Below are 21,807 nucleotides of genomic sequence, written 5' to 3'. Positions count from 1 at the left end.
ACGCTTTACCTTTCAGAAATATAACATATGCAAAATTATTTTGATAACATTTCTATGTAGAAAATAATAATTTGGTTTGTTGACAATTTATATATTTCTGGAAACCAATAGGATGTTATGAAACATTTGTAACAAATTTTGATACATCAATAGGTGAAAAATACGTGTGTGATGACATATTTAATTTCAAAATTGCCTGAAACGCTATGAACAGAAAATTGGTTTATTTTTTCAAAGTTTATAAGCTTTTTGTAATATTAGTTGAAGATCAGGCAAAATATTATCTAAAATTGTAGCTTGAGGTTAAAAATACTTTTATAGAAAATATAATTTTTAAACTGACTCTTGATGAATCCAATCAATTAAGGAAAAATTGGAAATCTATAATTAAATTGCAAGATAATAATAATCTCGATTTTAAATTGGGCTTCTTGAGTTGTGATAAATAAAAAGTTATTTTATTATTACTCCAGTGTAGAAGGTAAAATTATTATATTATAAATATAAAATTATAAATGAATTTTAGCGGAGCTAAAGGAATTTAATAAAGTACCCGCACTAAATAGACCGCGGATCTTTAGATAGTATAATAAATGTTACTGAATAAAGTTCAGTGAATTAAAAATTATAATGAAGCTGGAAACAAATTTAATATTGTTCTCTACCCCCTAAATAATATGTATCGTGGTAGCAAGTTTCAATTTAATTACTGCTGACATCAATTAGCCCTTAACATGACTTTTTAATATTAAACCTTGACAAATCAACGAATAAATTACGAAATAAGGGAACAAGGATTGAATCGCAAAAACGTAACAATTTCAATTTCACAGTTTATGGTAGATCAACTTGTAAGAAACTATTAAACTAAATAGTATTAATATAAAAAGTTTATATAATCTTCTATCTTTCCATTATTTTTTTAAAAACATTATTTTAACCAGTTTTGACATTGAAAGCAATAATTGATTGACGAATTTTTTTGTATTAACACTAAAACAACCGAGCGTCTGAAAATGTAAACTGATACAAATTTTAACAATATATAATATTTTGTTTCAATTTTCACATAAATTAATTATAACATTGAAATGAAACTAGTTATTTCTCAAATCATTTCGGATATTTAATACTTTCAAAATTTCCATAAGTATGAAATAAGAAAACTAATACCCGTCATTGTCACGGGTGCGGTTGTTCTAGTATTTATAAACATGACGCACTGCTATTCTTTTTCGGTTCCCCGATGTATGAAATTAATAAAAAAAAAAGAGGAAATAAAATATTGGATCAAACAGTAGATACAATTTATTGCCTGTACATAATGCATGAACCTTCGAAATCGTGGAATGAATGATGAAAACTTCAAACGAGTTGTGATATTACAGTTGAGGGTGAATGCGGGCGAACGTAACCAGTGGTTCAACCCGGTGTCTCCCGGTGCAAATCGGAGCAACCATACTAAACTCCACGAAGGACGACCGTACCGGAAACAGCTATAGTGCTGTGGCATCCGTGCTATAGCCTCGCCGCCGAAGCGAATAACAGAGTGGGGCCTGATGTTCGAATAGGCCCACATGTGCGCGAAACAGCTGTCCTTACTTGCCCGCTCCAACCCATCACCCGAGGTTCGATGCTCGATTTTTTCCAACCCGCATATCTCAGAAATAATATTCATGTGAAAGAGCATTTTTAAGTAGAGAAAATTCCTGTAAATAACCACGTCACCTTTTTCTTCGAATTATATGTTACGCGGAAAAAGTGAAAATTAATTTTATACCAAATTTCCTTTGAACAGCTTAATGTTCAAATAATCAAAGACTCTTTTTGTTATACTTTCTAAAATATGTCATTGATGGAATAGGTTGTATTTAGTGTGGAATGTTGCAACTGTAAAAACTGTCAGTAAAATAAGTATATATCATGATAGCTTATGGAGATTGTAGTTTAAACGAATTTATAGTAGGTACATGTGAATATATAGTATGTAACCAAAGATATGGTTAACTCTGTGCTTCATGATTTATTTTGTGAATATACTAAAGTTACAATTTGTACATAATTTTTTAATGGAAGAAGAAAGTATTATATTTGTTTATTCTAGCTGTACGTTTGTTTTTTAATTGATCTCTTGATGAAATATATGCGTTTAATATTTTAATATTAATTACGTAAAAAGACTGTCAGAGATGGTGTTCAATAATTAAATATTTTCCTTGAGTTTTAAGACGCCGATTCTAATTATTGTTGCTTGTTTCAACAAAACGGAAAAGTCAATATTTGAATTATTAACCGCAATTCAGTTGCATCATATATTCATTTATGACGAAGGGAAGTAATAAAGAAAAAAATATGTACTCTATACATATAATTTACTTCACGAAATGTGATCAAATTTATTTGAAAGTTTTTTTTCATTTGGCAATAAATTTGATTAATACACGTAGTTTGAAAATCATTAAGTTTTATATTTGAAAATCATTAAATTTTATATAATGGGAATACGTTTGAAAAATGTGTACAGTGTCTTCAACAATATTTTAATTATTATATACAAACACTAGAATGAATAAGTTCGATAATTTATATAATTAAATTTATTTGATATTACAAAGAGGAGGGACCAAATAATCGGATGTTCATTTTACGCAAACGATTTTATTTACATTTCGGATTCCACTTGCTTTGCTCGTATTAAATATCCAGTGATTCCATAATATAAAACAAAAAGTGATGCAGCGTTTCTTTAAAATATATATTTTATTTTCCAGATAGGAAATCTCTTTATATTTTTCAAAATTTATGTTTGGCACCTTACAATTTTCTTACAATTTTTCATTCAATAATAAATTGTACAACGTTTTTATAATAAAAATAATTGTGTAATGGAAAATTTATAGCCATAAGAATTTATCTGTGCAATTTGCCCAAACAGATGTATCCAATAATAATTAAAGAAATATTTATTTAAAAAATTATGTTCTTAGTTTATACTTTGCTCATTTTTTTATGAAATAAAAGAATTCAGTAGGCATCATAAGTAAGTCTTTAAACAAATTACTTTATTATTATTGAATTAAATAATTCTATTATTATTAAAAATATCGAATTTTTATGTGTTATATGCAACAAATTTATCTATTTACTTGTTTATACGTTGCCATCTAAGCTTCAATGCTTATTTTGTGTCAATTCTGCTAATTCTTGTTTATCAACAATTCTTAAAATGATTTACCGAAGGACAGCATGGCTAAGAATAGAGTACGACAAAAGTAACCCATTACCAAAACAAGGAAATAAGCGAACAAAATAAAATTCATAACTCCATCTAAATTAATATTATCCGAGTGCAATGACCAGCCGCATCACCATACTAATGTAGCTCGAATATCACTGTCGCGGGGGCAGATTTGTTTCAGCCGGTGCTAATTGCAATCTTAGTTTAAGTAATTATGCTAATACACAGATTATCTAAGATCTGCACGGTAAAAAAGGAGCGAGTTCCCTCTCATGCAATTCAAACAGGCGCAGAAAAACTGATTTGCAAACAATCTCGTAAAACGATCCTTAATATTACACACTTGAACCGTGCAACAAACTTTAATGAAAGTTTCGAGAGGGGAAGCAGCGAAGGGTAGAAAAGTGGGGGAGTCAGAGGGAATGACTGAAAGAAAAGAAAGAGAACTCCGATGTTCGCGGGATTTTTGGCGTCTAGCTCGGTTAGAGATCAAGGCGAAGTGAAAGAGACAACGGGGAGCGACAAGTTGTACGTGAAGCACATAACAAAAGTGTAAAGGAATAAAAGAAAGGCGAAAAGGGAATGTGTGTATTAACACCGACCTGTTCCATGTGCCGCGACGGCTAAAGGATATCCTTGTCACTTTCTTCGGTCTTATACTTTCTCCGTGCAAAGTTCTGCAGGAAACTTCCACCATCTTACCAAGCACCGAATGACCTAAAAAAAGGACCGCCGACTTTTTTGGGACACGTTATACCCACAAAAAAAAATTTGGTCATTGAATATTCTAATTTCGTTAACACTATACAAGATCATTTACAAGGTGAGTCAATTATCTGTATCGTTTTGACACTATATTTAGGGAACTTGTCAGTTGTACGGATATTAAATTCTATGAATATTGTTTAGGAAAAGTTTCAGTTTTGATTAATGCAAGTACATGTGTGCATGTGCTAATTTTCTGTTTTTGAAACTCTAGTTGCCAAGAGCTGTATGAGTGAATAATTAATTTTCTTAGTAATAATATAATGAACTGTATAAAATATGTTCTCAAGTCTAGTATTAGATTACTTTTCAAGTGGTTTGTGTATGAAAAAATATTTATGATAGTATAATTAACCTGTTGTTATGTTGCTTTTTAATTAAAGTATAAACTCTAACTTGTGTTTCATTTATAACATGATATGTAACATTCGACTACGTACATCGAAAGAGTTTTGAGCGCTAATTAAAAACCTATTAAGATGTTTAGGTTTAGAAATTGAAATAGCGATTATTAAAATATTCCTTAGAGAAGGGTGACGTTTTTGTGAGTATTTTGTATTCGAGAATTAAGGCTAGTATTATACAATTTTTTACAATTACAAAACGGTCAAAAACAATATTTACCAATAACTTTAACTATAAAGTTTATAGAATTGGAAATATAAATAAGAAAGATTTGGTAAAAGTACAAAATAAAATCTAAATTTATTACTATCTCATTTGACCGTTGCTTATAATGTGGTTATTGTTGGACCTTTGGAACAGTATGCGATGCTTGCAAACGCGAGACAAAGTCCTTTCCGTGCGCCGCGGATTGACGCATTCGTCTCACTATAAATAACGAGGTCGCGGTAAAAAGCACAAAACTAAAACGGGATCAGTGGAACACCGTGGAGAATAAACCGTGAAAAGTTCGACGCGAAGGTTAGAGAAACGATCGGTCAAGATCGACGGAATGCAGGAAGCGATCTAAGAGTACACGACGAAAACCCGTTTTTATTACTTTGGTGACAACGTTGGTTTCAGTAACAGTTATAAATTACAGCTGGAAAAGTGTAATTTACATTATACTGGTCGTTCAAGTTCCGTTTCCGAGAGAAAATGAACTCCGTTAGTATATTGGACGAATAATAAATCAGACAAAATGATAAAAACTTATAATTTTAATAATAATCCTCGTTAAATGCGGCCTACATTAATAAACATCAGTAGAATTAGAAATGAAATAAATAGGTGCATACTGATTACTGGAAACATTTTCATAATCGTATTATTGTAATACGATTAATCGTAAATATTGTATTTTTTTCACTTTATTATTGCATAAAAAATTATATTTTGTTTAATTACGCTGCCAAATGTTCTTTAATCCTTTGCACTCGGAAGTTTCTCAGTAAATATTCTCAAAAATATTTGGACATTTTCTGATGAAATATAGATGACATTGTTTGAAACTAATTTAACGAGAATTCCCAGATAAATTAAGAAACGAAGCTATTTTATTTAAATACTTCACATTGCAAAATATAATTTTAATTAAAAATACTGAATATTCAACTTCATAATTTTGCTGTCTCAAATCAAGTGGTGACTGAGAGTCACCTTTCAAGTGCAAAGGGTTAATTTTATAGAAGCGAAAATATATGGTCATCGAATCTAATAAAATGAACATTTGTTTCACCCATAATTCTTTTCGGTTTGAACAGAGAATTATGAATATTCATTAATAAATTATGGAAAATATTAAAAAGTAATCTGTAATAATAGTTTTTTTAGGTTTATATAAAATTGATATCTTTAAATTACAATTGTTAATAATTAGTATCCGCCATTGAACAAGCAGTCGTGGCCGAGTGGTTAAGGCGTCTGACTAGAAATCAGATTCCCTCTGGGAGCGTAGGTTCGAGTCCTACCGACTGCGAAATGTTGGAACTTTTTTTTTTAATTCCTAATTAGCTAATATAAATTCCATAAGCCAATTCAATAAATTTCTAATAAGTACAATTTTAAACAGTTCTTTATAATTTCTCGTATCAATTAATCTGTTTCTGTTCAACTTTTATTCTGTATAGATCGCAAAACATGCCTTAAAGATGCTACAGATATTAGTGTGACTGAAATTTTTGATCCAAACATGTGCCGTAGTTTTATAGAATATCGTAAGTTCGATGAAATTTTTATTGAATATTTACAAATCCATAAAGTCAAATATTTTTTTTATTATAGACGTCTTTTAGTACCAGTCATAAATGACCGACAGATATTATGATACATCGTAGAAAGAGTTGCACATAGAACAAAAAATTTGCTTACGACCGTAACTACCTCATATAGTACAACCAGAGCATCATACAACCTACATGAACGATCATATTGTATGATGATTTAATTGAACCATTTATCATACATCTTATTGTTTTCAGGTCAAAGGTCGAATATTGAAGGAAAAGGAAAACTACAAACAAATCGTGAAATATTGTATAACATATATACATGTTTTATAAACATATGTATATATGTACCTTTACTAAAGTGAATAATATGCACTTTGGTCTAAACCTAGATTACGGATACATATAGTGATGCAATTTTATTGCACACTATTTTAATTAGTCTTCTGTGCTACTAATCAAACCATTCACAGCAAAATACAAAATAAATCAAATTGATGATCAAATCGTTACTCATAACAAAGAACAAAAGAACAATTACAACAAAAAAGCTCTAAATCTTTTAACGAAGTTCGGCAACTAAGAGTTAACATTCTTTATGTGTGAAATTAATCGAATTATTGCTATGAATATTAGTAGTTAATTACCACTACTACCACCAGATTTACTGGTTAACTACTATTACTACTACAAAACTTAATAATTCATTACTACTATTACTACAAGACTCAGCAGTTAATTACTACTATCACTAACATATTTTATAGTTAATTATTACTATCACTACCATATTTAATAGTTAATTACTACTACTACTACTAACTACGAGACTTAATGGCTAATTTCTACTATTATTATGAGATTTAATAGTCAATTACCACTATTACCACGAAGCTTGGTAGTTAATTACTACTATTACTTCAAAATTTAATAATCAATTACTACCAATACTACAAGACTAGAAACGGTTGCATAATGTTTTACGTGCGAGACGATACAAATAGGGATAATTTGAAATTAGAATACCCGAAGGTAAAGGCCCGGGGAACATTTTCCTATTGGAAAACATAATTAGCGTGTCACCGGCAAACGCGGCGCGGCGTGCCTCCACGCAGCGCCTTGCACTATTTTCGTATTCCCCGTCTGCGTCGAGCCCAGGCGCCTTACGACGGTCCTCTTTGGGGAACTTTCCGCGTTCACCGAATCACGGTCGGTAACCAGTTCCCTTCGCGGTTGCATATACGCGTGGCTATGAGCCCAATTCCGCCAGAAACGATTGGTTCCCTCTTCGACATCCTGACGTATCGCCGATATTGCAGCTACCTTCTATTCCCGGCTTTTCTCCGCGACCGTGCCGCGATTTCGTTCGCGGTAGAGATGGGAATGATACCCTCGCGAGCTGTTATCAATTAATTGTGGAAAAAGTATCTCGGTACGTGCCTCGACATCGCCACGGAATGTCCGAACGTTTCGCTGGGTACTGTTCACGCTGATTCACTGCCACGCGAATTTTGTGTCCGCTGCCTGTGGACTACCGATCTTTAGTTGAATTGCAATTTTATAAAGTATGATGGAACAAAGAATTTTACTGAACTTTGAAATAGATCTTGCGTTACTATCGTAATGAGAAAAGTCGTGATGAAAGGAATAGATTAGTATTTGGTTTCAGTTTTCGTACAGTTGTAGAGGTTGACCTGATTCACCGCCACGCTGATTTTATGTGTTTCGTATCTGAGGATTGCAGATTTTTAGTTATATTGCAATTTTGTAAAGTACAACAAAATGAATAATTTGACTGGAATAGGTCTTGCGCTACTATCGTAATGAGAGAAGTTGTGATGAAAGGAATAGATTACTGTTTGGCTTCAGTTTTTGTAGAATTCTAGAGAAATGTTTGTGGAAATTATAGAGATTTTTATTTATATGAAGATCTGTTGAATAGAAGCGAAAGTTATTTATTTTATTCGATAACGTATCTTTTACTTTTTATGCCGTTAGCTAAATATTTGTGCGACTGAACTATTTGTATTTTATGGTATTCATAACGATCTGACCATTTTAAAAAAATTGGGAGATACGTCATCGATGAGCACTATGAAAGTCGGATTAATATGCGGTTATCGAGTGTAACGTAAACCCTATAAAATTGAAGTTTTTAGAACCAGTTCGATTCCTACTTCAAAGCTTTTAGGCAATAGAAATGTATCGATCATTGTTGCAGTGTTAAATCAATTGTTACTATCCAAATATATCTTTATGTGTACAATATAGATCACATATGTGAACTGCTTTTGTTCTGATACAATTTTCGAAATATTTGTATATTGAACATTTTTTTTACATATAGTTCATAAGTAACAGTAACATAGAGAGCATCTGATGATGCAAGATTGCTTTTCTAAGAAGGAAGTAGGAAAAATCTGTGTTGATCACAAGACGTTGAGATAAGTGTATATATACAAAAAAACTGTGATGATTCACTGCAATGAAAAATGTCCAAGATAAATAAAATTAGAATCAAATGAAAAAAATTAAATATGAATCTTAGCTGAATAGATATACAACATTGAATACGGCTTCGTTCTTATGTCTGTTCCTTGGATATTATATCATATTAATTTACGAAATTGATTTTCTGGAAAATACAACTTTTTATGAAAGTAGTCTACAGTTTTTTATGTGCCGTTTTCAAATAAAATTAGTACTTATCAATTAATATCACTTTTAACGAGACGCTGTATTTACGCAGCTCTCAAAAATGGCTTGCTAGGAAGGACAGTTCGAAATAACATGAATAAGGAACATACTTTTGCACTCATCACTAGAAACAGACTATTAGACTACATTTATGCGAATTGGTTTAAAAACAATTTAATACTTCAGAACATTTAATTATCCATTATCGATGTGCAAATGTACTAGTATTAAAGGATTAATTATCCTATCATTAAAACCCATCAATTCCGATACTCAGCTTCTCTTATAAAAATAGGGCTCGTTAAAGTGTATTAAATGAAATAAAAGAAAATAATCTTGTTCGTCAAAAATCCTTGCGGTATCCGTTACGTATAAAAACGCTACTTGTGGTAATGAACTATTTACTAATAGGAAAATAATTTCGTTTTCACTAATTCTAAATGAATATTAGAATTAAAATTGTAATTCGAGATCATCGAATAATTCCTGATACACATTTTCAACGTCTCGAACTTTTGCAAATAGTCATTGAATTATTCTCGGTACTGACCTTCAGTTTAATTATTCAGTATCAATTAAAATTCTTTTAAATATTACTTTTAGAATATAATACAAACATCCATCTACGCGAAAATTGATCTATCTCAGTGTATGCTAAATAAATATTACAATTAAAATTGTAATTCGTGATCATTTTCTAATTTCTGACAATAAATAAATTGTACAATAAATAAATATTATTAGCTTGCAGTTCGAGATCATCGACTAATTGCTGACACACATTCTCAACAATTCGAACTTTCCAAATAGTCACTGAATTAGTCCCAGTAATGGTTTCCAATATAGCAATCACACAACCAACGAGAGCCTGAAATACGGATTCACACGAGTCGCCTCTTGTCTCTGGCTCACTCGCTCTAACGCCGCCGCCGTGCATCAGTCCTTTCTTGTTACTCTACTATATCAGTCTACGTACTTCTATTTTCACCGCTGCTTTATTTGTCCTCCGCACTCATCATACACCGTGTTCGCAACATTTATTTGCGTGCAGCATCGAAAATCGTTAAATAAATCGTTCGGAACGTTACACCGCCGTCACCCGATCGATTCGAGTTAAGAGAGCTACTTTTTATCGCTTGCTTTATCAATTAATTTCCAAAATTTAACAAAAAATTTGGCAATTTGTTATTCATACTTTTCAATACTTGAACGTATTACGGGAAACATATTCATAAGAATACATAAAACTATAAGTATGGAAAAGATAACGTTAACAGAAATTTCTAAATTATTATCCTAAATTATCTTGCGTTGATAAGTTTTAACACAAATAAAAATGCCAAATATACTCGAGGTAAAGAGGCAAGCGGTTAAATCGGTAAAGACGATTTATATAAAAGTTACCATGGAATTCTTTCATTTTTCGAACACCCGAAAATTATGTAGCAATCGAAATGAGCCGTGGCCTCAAGTGATTTTCACGATTCCGTGGTGACTTATTTTCTCGAAAATCTCGTAATATCCGAACGGAAACGTTTTTGAACGAGCGGACTTCGAGAGCAGAAATAATAAGGTTGGATTGGAGTCTGGTATTGAGAGCGACGAGCAGAAGCTCGAAGCTTCTTGAAAATTTAATGCGCGAACAGTAATTATATTTAGCGTCAGCTTACATCGATTTCTAAGGGGAACGTAGCGGATTCGAAGCAACTCAGGATTGTTGCTGTTCAACTGTTTCGTTTATAAACTTCATCCGGACAAACAATGAGACGTTTCGGCATAAATCCGTTACTACCTAGACAAATGTTTTGACAAATAATATATTTACTAATAGAAAACATTCAGTAACTATACAATTGGTATTTTTAAAAAATGAAAACACTTGTTAAAATAGCAATATATATTTCGTAGTTTTAAGTTAATTTAAATTGGTAAATACGCAATAACACTTAATGAAAAATTAATAATGTTCGAAGAAGTTCTAAATTTTCCTTCATAGAAAATATTTATTTAGTTAATTACACTTATTTAGGTAGTCATATTAGTTGAATTAATACTCAGAATGTGTTTACAATTTAACCAAAAAGAAGAAAATAAATATTGTCTGATGTTTTTATTAATATCCACTACAAATCTGTAAAGTTATAAAAAAGAAGCTAAATTTTTGAGTTATCGACATTTTTTACGAGTGTATTAGAATCTTATCTCGTGGCTGTTTCGTTTGTCGTGACCTATGTGACGTAGAATATTAAAGATCTAAAACAGAATATTCGATAAATTTAACATGACAAGTAAAATTTTAATTGTGCGTCATGTCTTTTTATAATATTGTAGTCCGAAAAGATTTAACAGAACAGAGTAACCCTTCAAACTCTGGTTTTTCCTCGACAACATATTTATATATACTTTCAATTTTTTCTCCATAATTACAAAACACAAGATATAGTTTCTTAACCCCTTGCCCTACAATTTATTTCTCAATTATGATCGATACAACTACTTTGACATTAATAATGATTAAGAAAAAGAATAAAATGATAAGCATATTCTATATCAATCTTTACTATAAAGTATAATAATTGGTAACAAAAGAATAATATTTAATTTTAATTCAGAAGAATTGAGTAACATTCGTGCGCATTCGATTCGGTTTAAAATCTTCGCCACGAGTCTGACACGTTATTGTAAGGCAAGGGGTTAATGATATCTACAAATAACTTCTCTGACTCATTTAACAATAGCTCCGTCCGCTTCCAATTTTTACATAATAACTGGCAATGTGAGAATGTCAGCTTCAGTACATTCAACATCAGCATTCAAACTTTCCTCCTCAAAATTGTTACGCTAACCTCACATACTAAATAGTCTTATTACGTACGATCAGTCAAACATACTCCCTAACCAAAATAAAAGAAAATTTTCTTAAAACAATCTAACAACAAAACAAATTTCTGTATACTATTTCTTTATTAAAACTCATTTTAACCCTTTCTTAATAAATTATAAATCGAATTCTTCAACACTAAAGAAAAAGATAAATATCTATTGATCTCCTATTATTTAAATAATTCAATTATTTGTTTTCAAGACAGTGTTCCAAGCATAAAAATATAATGTCACCAAAACGATAAAATTTATCTCCAAAGGCTCAACTATTAACGTGCGACAATTTGTCAGTAATAATCACCCCGCCCATAAAGCAACAAAATATTACCTAAACATACAACAAACATCGGTATCACTCTCAGCATAGTAAAACAGAAAATACATCCCAAACTATAAATATAATAAACAGAAATCAACAAAAAATCTTTATCATTTCTACATAACGAACCCTTCAAATTGTTCAATCTATCAAATCTAAAATTCCGAAAAGCTAAAAACAAATCTACCAAAAACTTTGCAAACGCATAGGTGCCCGCGACCTAGCCAGAACCGTTTTTCCAACTTTCTAGCAAAGTTACGGTTGCGTACAGGAACCGTGAAGAAATAGTCCCCAGGAACGGCGTAGGACCAGGGGCAGGCCACCGTAAATATAAAAGTTGCTTAATCGAACGTCAGAGCAGAGCCGAAAATTTTTGGTCGTAGGCGTTCCGGAGCCCGGCACGCTCGCTCGTTGTTACAAAACGTCGGCCTTCGGCCGCTCCCACCATGCCGGACATCAGTCCAGAGTTCTCTCCTCGTGTGTCACGGTTTCGTCATCGGTCGCAGACAACAGGGGCTCCCGAGACTCGCGCACGAAACTTACTCCAAATACCAGGCCCGATGTAACAAAAGCACCGGCCACGGGGAACGCGTTCCTGATTCTCGAATCTCTGCTTTATCGGCCGCTGATATGACGACCCGTTACGTTTCGCCACTTACGTCCGCCTTTCCCGCGGTATTATTCCCGCACTAAGAATAGAAACGCGCACGCCGCGATTTCCCGCTTGAACTTTCGACGTTGATACACGCCGAACGTGTAGTCGCCTCGGAATTATTAGCGCGGATTCGTTTGCTGGTGTTTGTACGGGGAGCGGTTGGAAATGTTGAGCGAGGAATATTATAAAATAATATTGTAAAGTATTAAGTAATATTATATATTTTATATTATAATATTACAGTATTATGATAGATAGTATTATTAGATTGATATTATTAGATAGTATATTGTTATGATACGTATAGTATTATACATGATAGCATTGTAACAGATAGTATTATTATGAAATATTATAAAATGTATAAATACAGAAATATGTAGATATATTGTAAAGATATATTAAAATATTGTAAATATTCTAAAAGTTGAAGTATGCAGAATAACAGTATAATTAAATCATACTTTTACAACATTTTGAACGTATTCAAATTAAGGATAGAACTTAATTCTGGTATTGCAGTAATTGTTGATGTTAGAAATATGGTAGATTGATTTATTGCGTTTATTTAAGTAGGATAGAAAGAGTCCTTTCACGTTTCAATTTATTTTGAAATATTAATGCTAGCTGATCTTTCCTTGTGGAGGTATATGATGCAACTCTTTTATGCGGGGCTTGCATTTTGAGGAATTTGATTTTGAAAATAATTGTATAATTTTGACAACAGATACGGAATAAAATCTTTTTATATGGCACTTCGTTTCTAAAGCAATTGGATTTCAAAATCTATTGATGCGTGAGCTATTGACTTTCGGCGACCGTGTCTGTTCATGATTTACCGTTTCTACTTCTGATAAACACGCTTGCACGCGCGCCGGACAAACGTTCGAATTTCAGTATCTCACAAACAAATCATCATGCAAGAAGACTGTGCTTTATATTTTTTACTTATTTTTCCACACAGAATATCCTCTCCGAATGCGCCACCTGTTCCGTGGTACATCTTAACGCATGTAAATGTAGTCGTCAGTAATTTAAAGAAAAAGGAGGCGCTTCATTACGTGTAGTGTTTGCCTTTATTTCCAATTTTTCGACTGTTTCGTTTGGCCAAAATATGGTTTTATTCTAATATAAATTTAATATTCTGAGGATACTAAAATATTTTAAATATAATGAATAATTGAATATTCCATTATGTATCAAGTGCAGACGTTGTTTTATAGAATTGATTATTGTAGTAAAGGATGTAACAGTTTCTAATTAGTGAACAAGAAAGAACATGAAATTTATTTCTCATCTGTAAACATGTTCTTAAGAATGTAAAAAATATTTTTGGCATTGAAAAATATATCAGACTATTTTTCAAGAATGACAGTAATGCTACCTAATTAGTTCGTTTAATACTTCAATTTCAGTTAACATCACAGAAATAATATTTCAAAAGTATAACTATACAGTTTCAATCCATGGAGCGTTAAATGATTGCGTCGAGCGACAGCCCCTCATACGTAACTATTATCTTTTATACAGTCGTCTCAAATAAGGTTCTACAACTCGTCATATGATGAATCGTAGCGTGAGACCTCTTAACACTTACAAGACCGCACTCGGGAGCTCTCGTTAATATTTTCGCTCTACAAGTAGTTTCTACACGTTCTGAAATATTAGAAGCAAATTGTTAGACTTAATATTTAATCAATGTTCATTTTCAATTTAAAGTAAAAGAATAATTGATAGACCGTGTCAAATTAAATATAATATAATATCATAAACTATAGAAAATATTTCAAAGAATAATACATGTAGTTCAATAGCGAAGACTCTTTATCCTCCATAATTCGACTATAAAGAAACCAAAAGTAAGGAAGGCAAAAAGCAACGCATTGTCAAAATAAATGGTCCCTACTCAAAGATCGATAACATTAAAGCATTGACCGCAATAGTAGTCACCGATGACCAGAGCTTCCAAATTTCATAAAACCGATTACAAGATTATCGATGTCAAATCAAAATATTCAATTGCATGAGCAACCAAATAATAATGAAACTCAAAAGCTATAATACCAAATCTAATTAAATCTAATATCATTCGCCTTACTTAAAGTTAGAAACTTAAAAGCTATAATATCAAATCGTTAACAACTATTCTATTACGATTTACCTTTATTATAAAAGAATAAATAACGTTACACAAAACGCTAAAAATGTTCAACGAATCATTCAAAGGCAGGAATTCTCAAGCAAAGACATGGCGATTGGAAACAAATTTGAAGGTGGACGGAGGTGGCAGACGTTTCCGGCGCGCATTCGACGCGAACCTGTTCAACCGCCGAACCCGTCGAACCCCTCGTATCCCCGAAGTTGCGGCGCCGAAGTCCGAACATCGCCCAATCGCCTGTTCACCATGCAGATCGAGTTACAAAACCCGAGAGTCGGAAAAGGTCTACATTGATGTTGCTCGGTATCATGTAACAGACGCACAGAGAACAGCGCGAGAGCGCCCGGTGCCATCGGGAGCGAAGCTGGTCGCCTTGCTACCCGGTCGTGTTGAGTCACTCTGCTGCTGCGTTGCCGTTGCCGCGCGTCGCGTCGCCGCGCTCGTGTAGTGTTGCCACGTTTCGAGCTTCCCTCCCTTTATACCACGCCCCTCCGCCAACACGATAAGCGACCAACCCCCCACTCGGTCGGCTACAGGACACGAAGGAGAGGGGTTTAACGCCAACGGGGCAGAGACGAGGAGAGAGAGAGACTATGACGGTGCAGCACTGCAGGAGAATCAGGGGGAGGGTAACCGGGGGGTGAAGAACGAAGGTGCGAGAGAGACAACGCGTGTAAGGGAGGGATAAGACTGACAAAGAAGAATGGAGAAGCAAGGAGAGGGAGGCAGGCAGAGAAGGAAAGACAAATAAATGAATAAAGACAGAGATAGAGAAGGATCGGAAGGGCGAGGGAGAAGGGGATAAGCGAATAAAGAGAGAGCAACAGAGAGGAGAAGAGGCGTCGCACCGTGCGTTCAAATTTCATTGCGTCAAGCTCACGGTACTCTCTCGTCTGCTTAGTGCGGAATTTAGAGAAAACGTCGGTAATGGAGTTTCGTGAGATAAACGGCAGCACCGACGCCGCGGCGGCACCGTTGGCCCCCTAACACCGGATAGGGTTACCAACGGGGCAACCGAAACACCTTCCAAAACGGGGGATGGCGAAACCATGCTCTTAAACTCCGGTTTTTGAACGATCCGTTCGCGGCCGTTACGCAATCACTTACTATCAGGAGATCGGTCGATGGCTAGGAATGTGACTCATTGATCCATTCTCATCTTTCCTCACCCAGCTTTTTGTTGATGTATTTCCTAATTATTCATATCTTCGATCACGAATTTGCTATTCATAGATACGATCACACGCAACCAATCAAAATTGTAAAAGTGAAGACTAGGAAGACGTTTCTTGCTCGTGTGCTGTCCCACTAGACAAGAGTCATCTCGCAACTATACTTGTAGAGACATTAGTTGATGTCTCGACTGAGGAATGTAAATCTGATTGGTCAGTTCTCATTTCGTTTACGTTGCTAATTCGCTATTCGTCAAATATGTGTAACCAATCGAAGCTATAAACAAAACACACAGCAAAAGATCCCTCTTACTACTGTACAGTCCCGCTGGATATCATCTCCATACAATAGATAAGTGGGTTGTGAAGATCGTTCGATTTGTCCCCTCCCTCCGCCCTGTTTTTCCAACCGGTGATCTGAACCGAGCCGAAGCGAGTCAACAATTCCCCGGGCCGCGAAAGGCGCGAAAACAATCCATCCATCAGGAGTGTTTACGGCGCCCTGCTCAGTCCCTTCCGAGCACGGGACCACGGGGCTGGTGAGCTAGCAGCCAGCCAGACTCCGACGAGCATGCTTCGCGCTCTGATTGCTAACCCCGCGGTTCTTAAATCACCGGCCGGCACCCGTTCGACCTACGACAGGTGGAATTACTTTTCGTTGTTTCGGTAAACTGAGAAGCGCTCGATCGGAGTAACTTTTATCCAACCTTGGTAGAATGGAATTATCGCAGGTTATCGTTTTCGTTGTCCTTCATACCACGTGAATAAGGAAAGATATTTTGGACGAACAGTCGGTTTTGTTGTTTCCAGTTTGTTTTCATTGAGATATTGTTATCTGTGTGTCGTCTGAGTGTCATCTGAGATCTTAAAAAGTTTCGGAGTCGACTTTGGAATGATCTCACGGTCTTTGTGTATGTTGTAATTTTACAATGTGCGATTGAATCAAATTTTTCAGTATTACTTCAGTATCCTTGAAATTGAAGGAAATAGTGTTTTGAGAGTTAAGTTTGTTGCTAGTAGATGTACCATTGGGACAGAAATGTAAAGGTGAAATAACTTACAGCAAGAAATATTATACCCTTGTATACGAGAGGGTAGCTAAAGGCTCATTAGCATTGTAAGTTTGCAAGCATTTGTTTCATGAGACATGGAAATCTGAGATTGTGACTATGGGGACGTCTTTATCTTAGCTGACTTCAATATTTTGGAGGTATATAGATTCTAAAAAATGTTCATTTAATGCTGAAACGATATATACCTGTATTGGAAATGCATTGGATTAATATACGTCGGCAACTGACAGATTTTATTACAATCATAACTTAAAAACTTTTTGAATCCAGAATTTAAAACACGTGGTACCAATATACACCATCAAAACAACATATAGCCAGGAAGCTAAATGTCATTCCGAAAAGATTAAGATAACCATCACGTTTATAAGTCTCATTTTATATTATGAAATATATTTTCAATTTTTTCTACTCTGTTCATTCTATTCGCATTTCAGAATTCTTAAAAATACAGACAATTGTAAAACAGTGATTTATTCTGTTTCGTTGAGTTCATTTTATTCGTCGATTCGTCACTTTCTCTTTATTATTTTGCTATTTATATTAACGTCAGAGGAATAATATCTCAATCTAATTTACACTCAATAATATTCAGCGTACCGTATAATACAGACTATTACCTAAAAAATATTTGTAGTGTCCTAATTCCTGTGGCACACCCATTATATAAGATAGAGGCAGTAGAAACGGATGGTATCTGGTTAGACAGGCAGATCACTAGAGACATAACCGCTGGACTAGAGTATGTTTATGCACCTTCAAATTTTACAGATCACTTTATAAAAATGAAAAGTAGATGGAAACGTACCTTTTTAATCACTAATTTTGTTATTGCAAAGATAAAAATGTTGGTAACATTCTATAGAGAATTTTCGTTTTAGGACATTCAGCTTATTGGTGCTTCCCATAATCGTATAAAATCTACGGTCTGATACTCGTATAAACGGAATCCGGTAGTTCCCGAGTTTAATGAGCAGTATAATTACTTATCAACTTTTTATTGCTCGGAGTATATTCATTCTACTGTTCTAATGTTTTCATAAATATCGTACAGTTTACTTGCATATCGATATATTGGGTTACGTGTTACAGTATTGTAGCAGACAATGTAAATATTGCGAATTTGTTTTAAATCAAATAAAACAATTACACATACAAATAAAAATGTTAACAAAAATTTTAAACTCTAGAAATATTAAACAGCGAAAATAATTCGTTTTTAAGTTCATACAAAAGTTATAAGAATACATTTGTCAATATTTGATACGACTTTTATTTCTCTAGAGAAGTATCGTTATGATCTCAATTACTGTAAAATGGAAAAACTGGCATAGATAACTTTTACTAGTCTTTAACTGCACGCTTTTATCGATTTGAGTGGGCAACATCCTGAACATGCTTACTTTGAAACCCATCTCAAACAATCCTCGAAAATTTCCACATAATTATTACAAAATAAGAAAACAATAATAATTCGTCTCCACGGATACCACATAAATCGTACTCAAAACATTTCATCAGACAACGAACAATCCACAAACAGCTGAAGGTGATAAAATCAACTAATCCACCCTCATCATAATCATTTAACCTTTGCTCTTACAACGACAAATAATACTACCAAAAATATCCCTCTCGATTTAACAAAAATCAAAATTGCCCACTGCACAAGGTCCAACCCGAAAAACTCTCTTTCTACTGTCGATATCTCACCTCCAAAATAAACAAACGCTTGCGAAGACCAAAAATTTTCCTCCCATCCCCACGGATCATCAGCAGTAAAACAAACCCCACGATAAATAGTCAGGAAAATAATCCCACGGCAAGGGGTCAATTTCATCAGCGCCGGTAAACAGAAATGGTCATACGCCGCTAAAAATCCGAAAAGAATACAAAAAGGTGTTCGCAACGTGTCGCCTGAGCGTCACCGGGTAACCCGATTGGTACACAGCGTTCTTTCAAATTAAAAGCGAGCGTCGCGTCGGTCGATTTGCCAGGCAAACGATTCATCGGATCGCGGCGGCGGTGCGTATGGGAAAGAGGCGACCGGCGCGAGAATAAAAAAAGACGACGGGCGAAAAGAGAGAACGAACCGTTCGGTTAAGGGAGGAGCGAACAGGGGCGAGCGGCAGGAAGAACGACGACGAGACGACCGGGGCTTGAGGGGGTGGGAGAAGGAGGGAAAATACGTGAGAGAGTTGTGAAACGGGAACGCCGTGCGCATCGCAATGCAAATGCAACTGACCCGATAAAGCTGCATTGGGTCATAGAAAGGGAAAATACAACCTACAAACGCGGGGCTCCCGCCAAAATACGATTTTTATAGCCCCACGGCGCCACGCCGTTCTCTCCTGCTGCCACCCACAGTGACGCTACCCACCGCCCCCGTCGCGCTCTCAACCCCTCCATCCTTCCGCACCCCTCGCAACCCCGTTTCCTCTTCACCATCCACGTCCGTCTTCATTTTCTCGCTTTCTTGCCCGAGATCCCGACGAGCCCCTCGAACCAGAATGGAAACTCGTATATCCTTGAAACTTCAACTTACCCCTGTTCGCCACCCTCTTGTTCTACAATGAAATGTAGAACAACGAATTAAAGGAAAAAACGGGTGGGGAGTTAAAAATCATTCGGAGCTGTGGGTTTCGAAAAGTTGAAAGGGTTAATGGTATTGTTCCTTAATAGTACTGTTGGTTTGTCGGACGTAGGGAGTGATTGTTTGTGACAAACTGCCAGTCTTGTGAAGGGATTTTGTGTGGTTATGAAATTGCAACTGTTGCTCGCTTTGTTTGAGATAGGGATTTTTTTTTTTGGAGAGTGGCTGAGATTTTGTGTAGATGCATAGGGATGTTGAGAAGTATTTCAGATGTCGATATAATTTAGACTATGTTGGGTATCGTGATATGGTTATAAGTAGAATAAGTATCAGTAAGTGCAAGGAGAAAGCATATAAAGAGGTTTGTAAGTTGGAGTGAAGGAAAATAATATGGATGATATTGTAAATTGTTTGTATTGTTGTCTTCATTATTGTCTGGTTACTGTTTGATTGTTTCCTGTCGATTATATGCACTCATATTTTATTTGCTAAAGAATCTACTTCAGTGTTTAATAAACAAGCGATAAGCGTACGATTTATGATGTTTCCAAGGATATCTTTATTACTCTTTTGACAATAGTCTTTGATATAGTATTCAACACGATGTTTATAAAGAATACTATGTTCATAAAGAAGAGGATATCAGTTTATAATCTTGATATAAATGCTGTAAAATTTTAATTTGTTACACAATATTTGAAATCGACTGTTATGTTCGCAATATGAATGGAGTATTTAAAAGCAATATGTAATTAACGCAGTACTGCTTCAACGTTTTGCTGGAGTTTGAAGAATAAATAGCTTGAAAGTTCATCAAACTGCATCGCAAAACGACAGGTTTCAGAGTAATATATTTTTGTATCTTTAAACTGAATTTATTAAACTTACACCTTTTATTAATAAATACATTTTTTATTACGTATGATATTAATAACTTTTTAGTTCTCCTACGTATCGCGAAATTAAACAACTCAGTGAAACCAGACATGGTTTTCTGATGAAATATTTCGGTATTCTGCTTATATTAGGTTGGTGCGTATGAAATGTCAGATTTTTAAGTGAATATATAAAACTGCATATTTTTTTTCAAAAGCTAGTTATTTAATTAAAATATGCTCCATTTGTTTCAATACACGTTTTCCAACAAGATTTTAATGTATAAATGCGTCTTAAAGAAATTCTGATCTTCAGAATCAATAAACTCTGATATGGAATTTTTCAGGCTGCCTTCATTTTCATACTGTTTAGTTCGTAAAAACTGTTCTAAATGTTTAAAAAAATGAAAGTCGGTTGGTGAATGATCCGGTGAATAAGCTGGGTGCTGCAAAATTTCATATTTTAATTCATTTAATTTCGCAATTGTTTCGTACGACATATGCAGCCGAGCGTTGTCGTGGAGATGTATTGGGCCATGCCGATTAACAAGTGATGGGCGTATAATTTTCAATTTTTCATGCATTTCATTAATGTACTAGCAGTACTTTTCGGCTGTAATTGTCTCCCCAGTTCGAAGGAATGAGTAGTGAATTACTCAAGTCACATTCCACCAAACTGTTATTAAAATTTTCCGTGGATGAAGTGATAGCTTTGAAGTATGAGCACAAGCATCATCCCTATCAAGCCACCGATCACATCTTTCCCTATTGTCGTAAAGAACCCATTTTTCATCACAAGTAATAATCCGATCGAAAAATGGCACTCGACGAAATGGGGTTAGTAATAACGAGCATACATTCAACCGATTCAGCTTATTTCGCTCAGTTAGTTCGTGCGGTACCCACTTATCTATTTTTTTCACCTTGCCAATTTTAAAAAGGAATTGCAATATTGTTGTATGGTCAACTTTCATTCTGGCAGCAAGTAACCTTGTAGATACAGTTGAATTCGTTTCCACCAATGTTTTCAGAGCATCATTTTTCACAGACGTTTTGGGTCTTCTACGCGATTCATTTTGTAGGGAAAAATCACCAGACCGAAAATTTTCAAACCAACGCTGCGCTTTTTGATCGTTAACAGTATTCTCCCCAAACGCCTAGTTTATATTGCGTGCAATTTTTGCAGCATTATTACCAAGTTTATACTC

The 21,807-nt window shown here is 34.5% G+C and overlaps 3 long non-coding RNA genes and 1 other non-coding gene across 8 annotated transcripts in view; 2 read left to right on the top strand and 2 right to left on the bottom strand.

Annotated features, from left to right (window-relative positions):
* The window catches only part of LOC116426499 (uncharacterized), a 211,494-nt gene that overhangs the window by 133,919 nt on the left and 55,768 nt on the right, over positions 1-21,807 (bottom strand). Inside the window, exon 3 of one of the 5 annotated variants that reach the window (XR_012999124.1) lies at positions 3,819-3,955. The exons of the other annotated variants lie outside the window; for them this stretch is intronic. This is a non-coding gene — a long non-coding RNA (uncharacterized LOC116426499). Of the gene's footprint in view, positions 1-3,818; positions 3,956-21,807 lie in introns of those variants that run through there. 5 annotated transcript variants of the gene reach the window in all.
* LOC116426501 (uncharacterized) lies at positions 4,882-6,579 on the top strand. The gene is made up of 3 exons (XR_004234923.2): positions 4,882-5,113; positions 6,076-6,162; positions 6,427-6,579. It is a non-coding gene; the product is annotated as an uncharacterized LOC116426501 (long non-coding RNA).
* TRNAS-AGA (transfer RNA serine (anticodon AGA)) lies at positions 5,843-5,924 on the top strand. Its single transcript has one exon. It is a non-coding gene; the product is annotated as a tRNA-Ser (tRNA).
* On the bottom strand, positions 14,117-15,447 carry LOC143174784 (uncharacterized). The gene is made up of 2 exons (XR_012999119.1): positions 14,890-15,447; positions 14,117-14,384 (listed from the first exon to the last, which is right to left on the bottom strand). It is a non-coding gene; the product is annotated as an uncharacterized LOC143174784 (long non-coding RNA).

The sequence above is a fragment of the Nomia melanderi genome, chromosome 8, assembly GCF_051020985.1.
Source record: "Nomia melanderi isolate GNS246 chromosome 8, iyNomMela1, whole genome shotgun sequence".
Taxonomy (NCBI): domain Eukaryota; kingdom Metazoa; phylum Arthropoda; class Insecta; order Hymenoptera; family Halictidae; genus Nomia; species Nomia melanderi.
The sequence above is the reverse complement of the archived record's forward strand: the minus strand, read 5'-3'. Positions and strand labels throughout refer to the sequence as shown.